At 39.7% G+C, this 11,571-nt stretch overlaps 1 long non-coding RNA gene across 1 annotated transcript; it reads left to right on the top strand.

Moving 5' to 3' along the window:
• The first annotated feature begins 59 nt into the window (after positions 1 to 59).
• On the top strand, positions 60 to 2,407 carry LOC143719427 (uncharacterized). The gene is made up of 3 exons (XR_013196518.1): positions 60 to 143; positions 431 to 533; positions 2,377 to 2,407. It is a non-coding gene; the product is annotated as an uncharacterized LOC143719427 (long non-coding RNA).
• Positions 2,408 to 11,571: the final 9,164 nt, after the last annotated feature.

Here is an 11,571-nt window from a genome sequence, read left to right as displayed (position 1 = left end):
ACACAGATCACTGATGACTGGTGATGTTTTACTAAACACTGGAAATCTATTGCTTGCAGGAATTGAAGAAACGGATGAGGATTTGCGCTGTGAATACATCGCTCTATTCTTCATGGAAAAACACAACAAAGACCCATTATTAGGTAAGAATGATAACAAGAACAAAGTGGAACTAACATTGCTTGGAAAACATATAAAGTTCTGAAACATAAAGTGACAGTAAAATGATAAGTGTCAAACCTTGATGACAAATGAGCAAAGTGTAAAACACAGGGGACTGATAATGATTGTTAGCAGTGATTAAATGTTCATGTCATAGTTACAGCAAAACATGCTTTGTATGTCATGGTAACATTCACCTTACGTGTACACGCCTACTACAGAAAGGCCAAATGTGATTAATCCGCCCTCTTCACTGACTCTTCCACAGAACATGTGCCTGATGCAAAATACTACTTGACTGCAGAGAACTTGGTAGATCATCCCTTGTTTGCAGATTTGGACATAGAATGAAGAAGAGAGAAGCCAAATAAGTAAGAAAAAGATTATTTTTTGTTTGTTTAATCAATTCTGGCCTTTAAATCAAAAAGATATTATTTGAGACAGACTCAGACCTGCCAACCTGTTCGCATTTTGACCTCAAAGTACGCTGGTACGATTTGTCACTCTAAACTACGCAAAAGCCTGTTGCACGCGCTGTCCTCAAATCAAGCAACAGCAGAAGAAGAAGAAGAGTTTGGCCGATCACAGCGCTGGCTCATTCCCCAAATAGCAAGCCAGGATGATTGACAAATGCGTAAGGCTTATGATAGAAAAGAGACAGCGACAGAGAATCCCGCTCGATCCCCCTTTCACTCCCGCTGTGTGACGGGTTTCTTCAGCGAGGACCGTACAGTCGTCTCGGTGCGTCCGGCTCCTCACGCTAAACAGGCTGCGGGAGATGTGTTAAAATATTGAGTTGAGTTAACTTAATCCTCTGCGTGATCGCATGGATTGACTCTGAAAATACGCTTTGTCATTCATAGTCACTCAGAACAATATGATCTAAATAAACTTGAAATCGCTATGGCTTTAGTCTGGAGAAACAAGCATTTATTTATTCATTCTCAGTGTTGAGAAATGTAGCATGAAGAATGTGTAATGTTCTTGTGTTAAAAATATCTAAAGTACCAAATTATGTTAAATATTCTTTCAGTATGAAAACTAGCGTGTTAATTACTTATGGATTTAAAAGTACCGTTGTCTCAGTGCTGCGCAAGCTCTCTCACTTTTGGTAACAGTATGAATGAGGACGTAAGAATGCAGATTTGTCATTTTAACTGAAATTAGGACTGGTGTTGCTTAAGACATTGTCGGTCAGTGTTTCTGTAAAAATAAAACGAACAATAACACTGATAAGATAATAATACTACTACGAATTCTGCTACTAATAAGAATATAAACCGCACTAAGGATTGATGAACTGCCGGGTTCGTGAATATTAATCACTGCATTCGCTCAAACTAATTTGCTGAAATCAAAACGATGAGATTGCCATTTGCGCATTAGTTTCTTGCTCATAAAGGCTGAATAATTGAAATGAACTACATTATTTTTACAGGACAGTACAAATAATATCGTTCACATGTAGCACGTCAATGGACTACTTGCACAACTTCTTCCGCGTTCTAGTTAGTGCATATCGGGAGTTTCCGGTTATAGCTTTCAGCACACCTCCACACATTCAGATTATTATCACTGTTTAATGGCTGCCAATTGATTAAAACAGTGAATACTCTGTGTTCTCTGTGAATACTCTGATCTCTGTGTTAATTATCTTGAGCCTGCTGTGCATCCTGAATAATAAATAGCTAAAATATATTTATCCACTAAGCTGTGGCAGTCCTATATGTTCGTCTTCTCATGAAGTTTTTTTCTCTTTCTGACATGTCATACCTGTTGGGTTTACATTTTTAAATGAAATTGAGTATTAAAAGAATTGCTTGTGTGCGCTGGTGTTTAATCCAGTCTTTTAAAATGGGCAGACCGAGGTGCCTGTAACCATGTTAAATAGGCTAGGCTATTTAATCAATAACACACATAGCGTAGAGGAGAATGACAGTCAACTACTTGGAATGTTATAGCATTTTGGGCATAAACATGTAAATAGTGAAAAGATTGATATTGAAAAATGACACAGAATGGTTAAAATATTTAATCCCAATAAGCAAATGTTGGTGATTCGCACTAATGTTATTCCTCTGTTCTCACACACTTCAGCGTCGCGGTCGCTAGTTTAGACGACCACAGTACATTGAAAGTAAACATAACCAGAAATGAGTGAGGCGTACTATATCATTCAAATATTATAAAGTTATTGTTGTAATTCGTGTCCAGGTGCAGGTCCAGCATCTGATCTGAATAAGGCCGGGATCAGAACATTATATTATGCAGTGCATCTGGTTGGAAGTCGGAGTCATCACGCCGGTATGTAGACGAGATTGTTGAGGATCAGTGCCGATGACTGTCGTGTCGATGAGGCCTTCACAGGGCTGATGAAGGATGCGCCATGGATGGTTCCAGGTGCAGGTCCACCATCTGATCTGGATACGGCCGGGATCCGGCTGACTTCAGTAACAGGGAAGGAACTGGTTGACACTTCAGGACTGCGTTTTCGTAGTGTCCAGGCGAAGGTCCTTCATCAGATCTGGATCCGGCAGACTGCGGCAAACCTCGGATAAACAGAGAGACTAGTATTAGTGTAGACGCCATCCTTATGATGTAACGAGTAGATCAGGATTTATGGGGAGTGTCCCCGGTTCCGGCTGATCTAAACTATGCAGCCTAACATTGAATTATAGACACACACACACTCACTCAATCTCACACACACACACACACACACTCAATCACACACACACACACACACACACACACACACACACACACACACACACACACACACACACACACACACACACACTCAATCACACACACACTCAATCACACACACACTAAATCACACACACTCACACACACACTCAATCACACACACACTCAATCACACACACACTCAATCACACACACACTCAATCACACACACACTCTCTCACACACACACACTCACTCAATCACACACACAGACACACTCAATCACACACACACTCAATCACACACACTCACTCACTCAATCTCACACACACACTCACTCAATCTCACACACACACACACACACTCCCTCACTCTCTCTGACACTCGCTACCTCGCTGCTATGCTGAGTTGGTTGGCGTCTGTAGCTTCGTATATATTCCCATTTGAATCATTATTTACTACCATTCCCTTTTGTTTATACTGCTAAAATATCTTACTCAACATCACATATTAACTTGACATCGCTAGCTTTAATCTAAATCGTTACTAGTACAACACGCTAGTAATTCGCTAGCCTGTTGGCGTGCCATCCGTGCGCTCTTTATTTGTTTATTTATTTATTTATTTAGCTTGCGCCTTTCACAAATCCATCAAAGCTGTGGTAAGTAGTGATCAGTCAACAAACACGGTAAGTCATGTCTTCTTCTCCTCTTATTGTGACTTGCACTTTATGTAACATGTATAGCATGGCCTTCTCTGTCAGCACAGCGTTTACATGTGATAAATGCAGGGAGATAGTCAGGCCGACGGAGAAGATTTCAGAACTAGAGACACGCATCCAAACTTTAATTGAGGTTAATTGTAAGAGTGCAAGGGCTTTAGATACTGCTTTGGATGTGACTAGCTTATAGAACACTGTACATTGTTCGGTTCTGGCTGAAGTAGAGCCCGTGCAGCAGGGCAATTGGGTGACTGTGAGGCGCTGTAGTCGCGGGACAAAACACCGCTCTTCGTTCCGGTTACAACATCAAACAGGTTCTCCCCACTCAGTGAAACACCCACTGAGAATCCTGTTGAATGTGCCTTAGTTATTGGAGATTCTATCACACGGAACGTGAAAATAGAGACACCAGCCACCATAGTCACATGTTTGCCGGGAGCCAGAGCGCCTGACATCAAAGCAAATTTAAAAGTGCTGGCTAATGCTAAATGTAAATTCTCTAAGATTATTATTCACGTCGGCACTAATGATGTTCGACTTTGCCAGTCGGAGATCACCAAAATTAATGTTAAAGAGGTGTGTGAACTCGCAAGTACGGTGTCAGGCACTGTAATTTGCTCTGGCCCCCTTCCTGTTCGCCGGAGTGATGAGATAGTTAGTAGACTGTCATCACTCAATGGCTGGCTGTCTAAGTGGTGTCCACAAAATAATATAGAATTCATAGACAATTGGAAAAGTTTTTGGGGCAAACCTGACCTGTTGAAAAGAGATGGTATTCATCCCTCCTGGGATGGTGCTGCTCTTCTGTCTAGTAATATGGCACATACTCTTAGAGCTCAAACTTGACAATCTGGGGCTCAGGTCAGGAAGCAGACAAACTGGCTAAACCGACCGCCTGCCAGCTGTCTCACGTCACCAAGGTCAGATAAACCCCATCACATAGAGACTCTGTCACCTAGATATCATCACATAGAGACTGTGTCTGTTCCCCGAATTAGGAAATACAAAAAACTTCCAAACCCATCTAAGGGTATTTAATTGATGTTCAACAAATAAAAAACAGATATAATACAAATGAAAAAATGATAAAGCTCAGGTTGCTGAATATTCGATCTCTCACATCAAAAGCACTCATAGTTAATGATATGATCACAGACTATAACCTAGATGTGCTGTGTTTGACAGAAACCTGTTCTAAAACCAAACAATTACATTACTTTAAATGAGTGCACCCCCCAAGATTACTGTTAAACATGAGCCTCGTCTAATAGGCAAAGGGGGAGTTGTTGTTGTAATTTATAGTAATACTTTCAAAATGAGTCTAGTTTCAAATAGAATTCTATTGAAGTGTTGGTGCTTAATGTAACAATATCTAGTGTAAATGATAAATCCCGTTTGAGATTTGAGATTTCAGGCAGTGCAGTGTATTCTCCATGAAGAAAAATGATTCATTGCTATAGGAGAGGAAGAATTTTCTAAACTCGTTAAATCATCTAAATCGACTAAATGAATGTTAGACCCTATACCGACTAAGCTACTGAAAGAGATGCTTCTAGAGGTCATAGATCCTCTTCATTAATCATTAATTCTTCTTTGGCATTAGGATACGTACCGGAAACTTTTAAGCTGGCTATGATTAAACCGCTTGTTAAAAATAGTCAATTACAGGCCGATCTCGAATCTACTTTTTCTGTCAAAGATACAAGAAAAGGCATTTTTTTCAAATAAACTGTTCCATTTTAGTGCTTAGTGCTGCATTTGACACTATCGACCACAACATTCTTTTAAATAGACTCAAACATTATGTTGGAATTAATGGAATTGCACTAGCATGGTTTAAATCATACTTATCTGACCGTTATCAGTTTGTAGCAGTAAATGAAGAGATATCTTATCGATCAAAAGTTCAGTATGGGGTACCACAAGGCTCAGTACTAGGACCGTTGCTGTTCACTCTGTACATGCTAACCTTAGGAGATATTATTCGTCAGCATGGCATTAGTTTTCAATGTTATGCTGATGATACTATATATTTATCATATATATGATATATTCTGAAAAAACAGATTCTAATTATTGGAAAAAAAACTTCCTCATGTAATAACCTAGAATACTGTCTAACAGTTGATGGCTGCTCTGTCAAGTCTTCGTTGTCGGTTAGGAACCTGGGTGTGCTCTTTGATACCAATCTTTCATTTGAAAGTCACGTGTCTAGTTTCTGTAAAACCGCATTTTTTCATCTTAAAAATATATCTAATTTGCGTCATATGCTCTCAATGACAAATGCAGAACAATTAGTTCATGCGTTCATGACCTCAAGGCTAGATTATTGTAATGCTCTACTGGGTGGTTGCCCTGCATACTTAATAAACAAACTACAGCTGGTCCAAAACGCAGCCGCTAGAGTTCTTTCCAGAACCAGGAAGTATGACCATATTATCCCGGTTCTGTCAACACTGCATTGGCTCCCTATTAAACATCGTATAAATTAAAAAAAAATGCTGATTACTTACAAAGCACTAAATGGTTTAGCTCTGCAGTACTTGAGCGAGCTCTTAACGCATTATAGTCCATCACGTCTATTGCGATCTAAAAATTCCGGCCAGTTGATAATACCTAGAATATCTAAATCGACTGCTGGCGGTAGATCCTTTTCCTATTTAGCACCAAAACTTTGGAACAATCTTCCTAACATCGTCCGGGAAGCAGACACAGTCTGTCAGTTCAAATCTAGACTAAAAACACATCTCTTTGGCTTACCATACACATACTACATTATAGACTTCTATAATTCAATGTTAGGCTGCATAGTTTAGATCAGCCGGAACCGGGGACACTCCCCATAAATCCTGATCTACTCGTTACATCATTAGGATGGCATCTACGCTAATACTAGTCTCTCTGTTTATCCGAGGTTTGCCGCAGTCTGCCGGATCCAGATCTGATGAAGGACCTTCACCTGGACACGACAACAACGCAGTCCTGAAGTGTCAACCAGTTCCTTCCCTGTTACTGATGTCAGCCGGATCCCGGCCGTATCCAGATCAGATGGTGGACCTGCACCTGGAACCATCCATGACGCATCCTTCATCAGCCCCTGTGAAGGCCTCATCGACACGACAGTCATCGGCAGTGATCCTCAACAATCTCGTCTCCATACCGGCGTGATGACTCCGACTTCCAACCAGATGCACTGCATAATATAATGTTCTGATCCAATTTGACTTCTGACCTGTAATGCTGCCTGGATCATAAACAGACACTGTTTGCTCGTTGGCCAGAGGAGGACTGTTCCCCCGACTGAGTCTGGGTTCTCCCAAGGTTTTTTCTCCATTCTGTCACTGATGGAGTTTTGGTTCCTTGCCACTGTTGCCTTGGCTTTTGGCTTGCTTAGTTGGGGACATTTAATATTCAACAATATTATTGATCCGTCTCGCTTAAGGTGGACGACGATGCAATATTCTTCTAGAAACAAACTTTGTTGTATTTTTTCATGTTATCACTGTGTAAATAAAGGTGACTTGACTTGACACAATCAAAATCTTGGATATTATTAATAAATTAATTCATAGATAGATAGATTAGAAATATTAGATAGATAAAAATAGTTAGATGATAGATAGATAAGTTAGAAAGAAAGAAAGAGAGAGAGAGAGAGAGAGAGAGAGAGAGAGAGAGAGAAACAAAGAAAGATAGAAAGATAGTTTGTTAGTATCAAAGTTTTAAGAAGTTTTAAAAGCTTGAAGTTTGAAGGATTTCAGTTTGGTTGCAGTTGCAATTGTGTTGTTCATTTTTTGTTTGATTTTTATTTCTCTCCAGTATTTTGCAGACGAGGAGGAGGAGGAGGATAACAAAGTAAAAATAATAAATAAAAAATTTTAATTATAGACCGATTTCTAAATGACCAATTTTAGCTAAAGTTTTAGAAACTCTGGTTGGTGATCAGTTGAAGGACTATTTGGTTTCCAACAATATTTTGTCTGACTTAAAGTCTGGGTTTCAAAGGCAGCACAGCACTACTACTGCAACAATGAGGGTAATTTAGGACTTTATTGAAGCAATGAACTGTAAGAACACTTGTGTAGCTCTTTTTATAGATTTATCTAAAGCATTTGATACAGTGGATCATTGCATTTTACTGGAAAAGCTACATAATATTGTTTTTTCTGACCAGACTGTAGATTGGTAGACTAATTATTTGGCAGACAGAACTCAGTGTGTTTATTCTGACAACCTCACATCAGCAACATTGACTGTATCAAGTGGTACCGCAAGGATCAGTCTTGGGTCAAATTTTATATTATTAACTCCAAATTTATATTAATAACTTGGGTGAAGACATCCCACAAGCTCATTTTCATTTTTATGCAGATGACACCGTTATTTATTGTAAGGCTGAAACTTTACACCAAGCTTTTTCTAATTTACAATCTGCTTTCAACCTTGTTCAGGTGCAACTGTATCAGCTTAGACTAGTTTTAAATGTTGAGAAAACTAAGATTATGCTTTTTTTCCAAAATCTAAGAAGTCTCTTGACAGTCTTCCAAGTATTTCTACTATACATGGCGAACTGATTGAACAAGTCAAATTGTATAAATATTTGGGTATATTAATTGATGATCAGCTCTCTTTTTAAGTTGCACATTGATAAATTGGTACATAAGCTCAAATTAAAAATAGGATTTAATTTTAGAAACAAAGCCTGTTTTTCTTGGAAAACCAGGAGGTGATTGGTTGCTGCAACCTTTCTTACTGCACTCGATTATGGTGACCTGCTCTATAGAAATGCGCCTGATAAATGTTTATCTTTGTTGGATACTGTTTTCCACAGTGCACTAAGATTTGTGTCTGGATATAAAGCATCAACACATCATTGTACTTTGTACAAAATGACAAATTGGCCTTCATTATCAGTGAGGAGGCACTTTCACTGGCTTACGTTTATTTACAAGTCTATGCTGGATATGCTTCCCTCTTACCTTTGCACTTCTATGTCTCGCAACAGCTGTTCCTACAATTTGCGCTCTGGTAATCTGTGTTTGTTATCTGTACCTACGGTCCGTATAGAGCTCGGTAAGAAGGCCTTTAGTTATGCAGCCCCTTCCACATGGAACACATCGCAGACTGATTTGCAGTTGCGAAATCTGATTTCTTTTGGTCAATTTAAACACTACATGACATTTTTGGAAATAGATGCTATAAATTGCTGTAACTGCTTTTAATATATAACTATTAGTAACTACATCTTTTAAATCTACAGAATGTATAAATTGTACTTTTAAGTAGTCTAATGTTGATTGTTTATTATCAGAACGGTTTTGTTAAATATTCTTCTTGTTGTACGTGTGTTTGTTGTTCATATTTGTTACTGTGCACTGTTAAAGCTGCATTAGGGAGTTTTGAGAAAACGTTGACTGAGCCTGAACATTTGAACAAGGATGCATATTTTCATATTCAGGATTCCGATTCGAGCGGCTGGTATCAAATGATCAGATAAATGAATAGAAAACGCTTTGCTGATATGTCTAGTGCAGAAATCTGAGTTTGGCCCACAAGTGATGGAGAAAAAGACAAAAGGCTTAGTTAAATATATGCGCTGTTTTTTTTCCCCACAGAAAAGCACAAACCTTTAATTAATTACATGCGTGCAGATTGTGTTAAAAGTACCTTTCACAGTAAAACCTCTATCACACTACGTTAACTGACTAGAGGCCCACAGAGAAGGAAATGAATAGTTGAAATAAAGTCGTTATTTTTGTTTGTTTTTGCGCACAAAAAGTATTCTCCCCAACAGGAGACATGTCACCTTTTTCACCACTGTTAAGTTTGCAGGTCTGCATTTGTAAATCTAGGATTTGATCATGCCTTAGTGTAACCAAGCCGTTGGTGCTCTCTGCGGACATTTGTTTTTACGTGATGTACATAAGTTATGTTTATATTAGTTTATATCATTTATTTTACATGGTCTATTTTAAAAGCCTTGTTCTATAAAACCCATATGATTACTTTGATACTTTATTTGAACAAATAATTATAGCTTGTTATTATATATTTAGGTAACACTTTACATAAGGTTCATTAGTTAAGGTGCTGTACAGTTTCTTCCAAAATTTTGCCATCAATTTCTTCGAAATCAGACATAGTAACTACTTTCTCGTGCTGTTGTCTGATCTGCCTGACCCCAGCGCAACTCAAGGATGATCTGATCACCTTTCTGATATTATTGATTTTCTCAGAGAAGAAAGAAGCAAACTCACTGCACTTTCTCACTGAGAGCATTTCACTGGGAATCTGGCTTGGGGGGTTTGTCAGTCTCTCTACAGTAGCAAAAAGAGTGTGTGTGTTGTTTATATTGCTGTTTATAATATTCCAGAAGAAAGTCTGTCTAGCTTTGCCTAGTTTCTTATTGAAAGCATGGATGCTGTCTTTGTAGATGTTATAATGGACTACAAGTTTTGTCTTTTCTGCATTGTCTTTTCATATTTTGCACTGCTGTTGAGTTTCTCCAAGGTGCGTTTTCACTAAAAGAAAGAGAAATAAGAACACAAACTACAACTTTCTTCAGCCACAGCCTTAGATGAAATAATCGGAAGATTAAATTTTTTTTTTAAAATCTCTGAAGATCTCAGCAGAGAAGGATTAAACAACTCCACAGACATCATTTCCAGCTTCATTTATTACTAACCAGATTTACTTTCTGTCAGATGTCTACAGCAGTTCTTATTGAGAATTAACAAGAGGTTTAGATGTTGATATTTGGTTGAAAATATTTAGTTTGCTTTAGTTGCGCAGTGTTTGCTTTAGTTGGGCTCTTGACTTTTGTTAAGTAGTTTCTTTTTCAGCTATTGCAGGTGTTTTCAGAAAACATTTCTGCATAAAGCAGATTAACATGTCTGTTTTAATGGTCAAATGACTACATTAAGTTCTGCATGACTCCAAGTTGTAAAATCTGGCGAAGTTGGACGGCAAAGACCAACCGCCCACTGCACAGATGCCACCAATGGACACGCCACTGGACCACACCTCACAAAGCTTATTTCAGACACACTTCTGGCAGTGTAAAGATGTAATGATCGATAACAAAACAGAGAGAGCTTTGCTGACAAAACAAATGTAATATTTAATTACTACAATACTAACTTCTCGGTAGAAATGTCATCAAGAGTGGGAAAAGTTGTTAAAAATGTACACTTTACACACAAACCCTACCACCAACTTCAAATTTCAGACGCCATTTTTATTTCTTAGCTCAACAGTCAGGAAATGGAACACACAGGATTGTGGGATATCAAAGGCAGCGAAGGATCCATCTATGCTGCCTTCAAAAATCACTCAGATGAAGGTATATCAGTAGATGGGATGTGGCATGATCATTGGATTGGGACGTGCCTTGTTACCTTCCTACCTCCATCTCCTGCCTGCAGAGGTAGCCTTTTTCAGTTTTCGGACGCAGCCGCCTGGCAAAACAGTGTGATGCCGGAGGGAAGGAGGAGCCTGGTGGAGCAGAAGGGGTGGAGTGTTGAGGTGCAGTCCACAGTGAAAGACCATGGTGGAGCCTGAGGGATGGCAGACCACGGTGGAGCAGAGGAAGCGCAGAGCCAAAGGATTGACAGGCCGAGGTGGAGACATGGGCCTGGGGGCCAAGGTGAAGCAAGGGGATCTGCTTCACAGAGCTATGCGAAGGCCGAGCCGGAGCTGCGAGACACCAGAGGAGCAGGCGAATCCAGGGCCGTGGACTGACCTGACGGTGCTGACTCTGTGATGGACCTGGCGATCAGATCCAGCTTCGGTTCAGATGCCGTGGCTCAGGCTCTGATTCCGGGATGAACTCTATGGCTGGCTCTGGCTCTGTGGAGGGTTTTTTGCTCGTGATACGAGTCAGGTGCTGGCTCGGGATTTTGGTCAGTGGAGGATCTCCGTCGAGGTGAATGATGGAGCTGGAGGATCTCTCTAGCTGTCCGGGACACTCCGGGCAGGGGCGATGTGTCCTATCTGGATCT

The sequence above is a fragment of the Siphateles boraxobius genome, unplaced genomic scaffold (genome assembly GCF_051911475.1).
Source record: "Siphateles boraxobius isolate OS27281-9 unplaced genomic scaffold, OSU_SipBor_1 63, whole genome shotgun sequence".
In the NCBI taxonomy this organism is placed as follows: Eukaryota; Metazoa; Chordata; class Actinopteri; order Cypriniformes; family Leuciscidae; genus Siphateles; species Siphateles boraxobius.
Note: the sequence above shows the minus strand (reverse complement) of the source record. Positions and strands in the feature narration are given on the sequence as shown.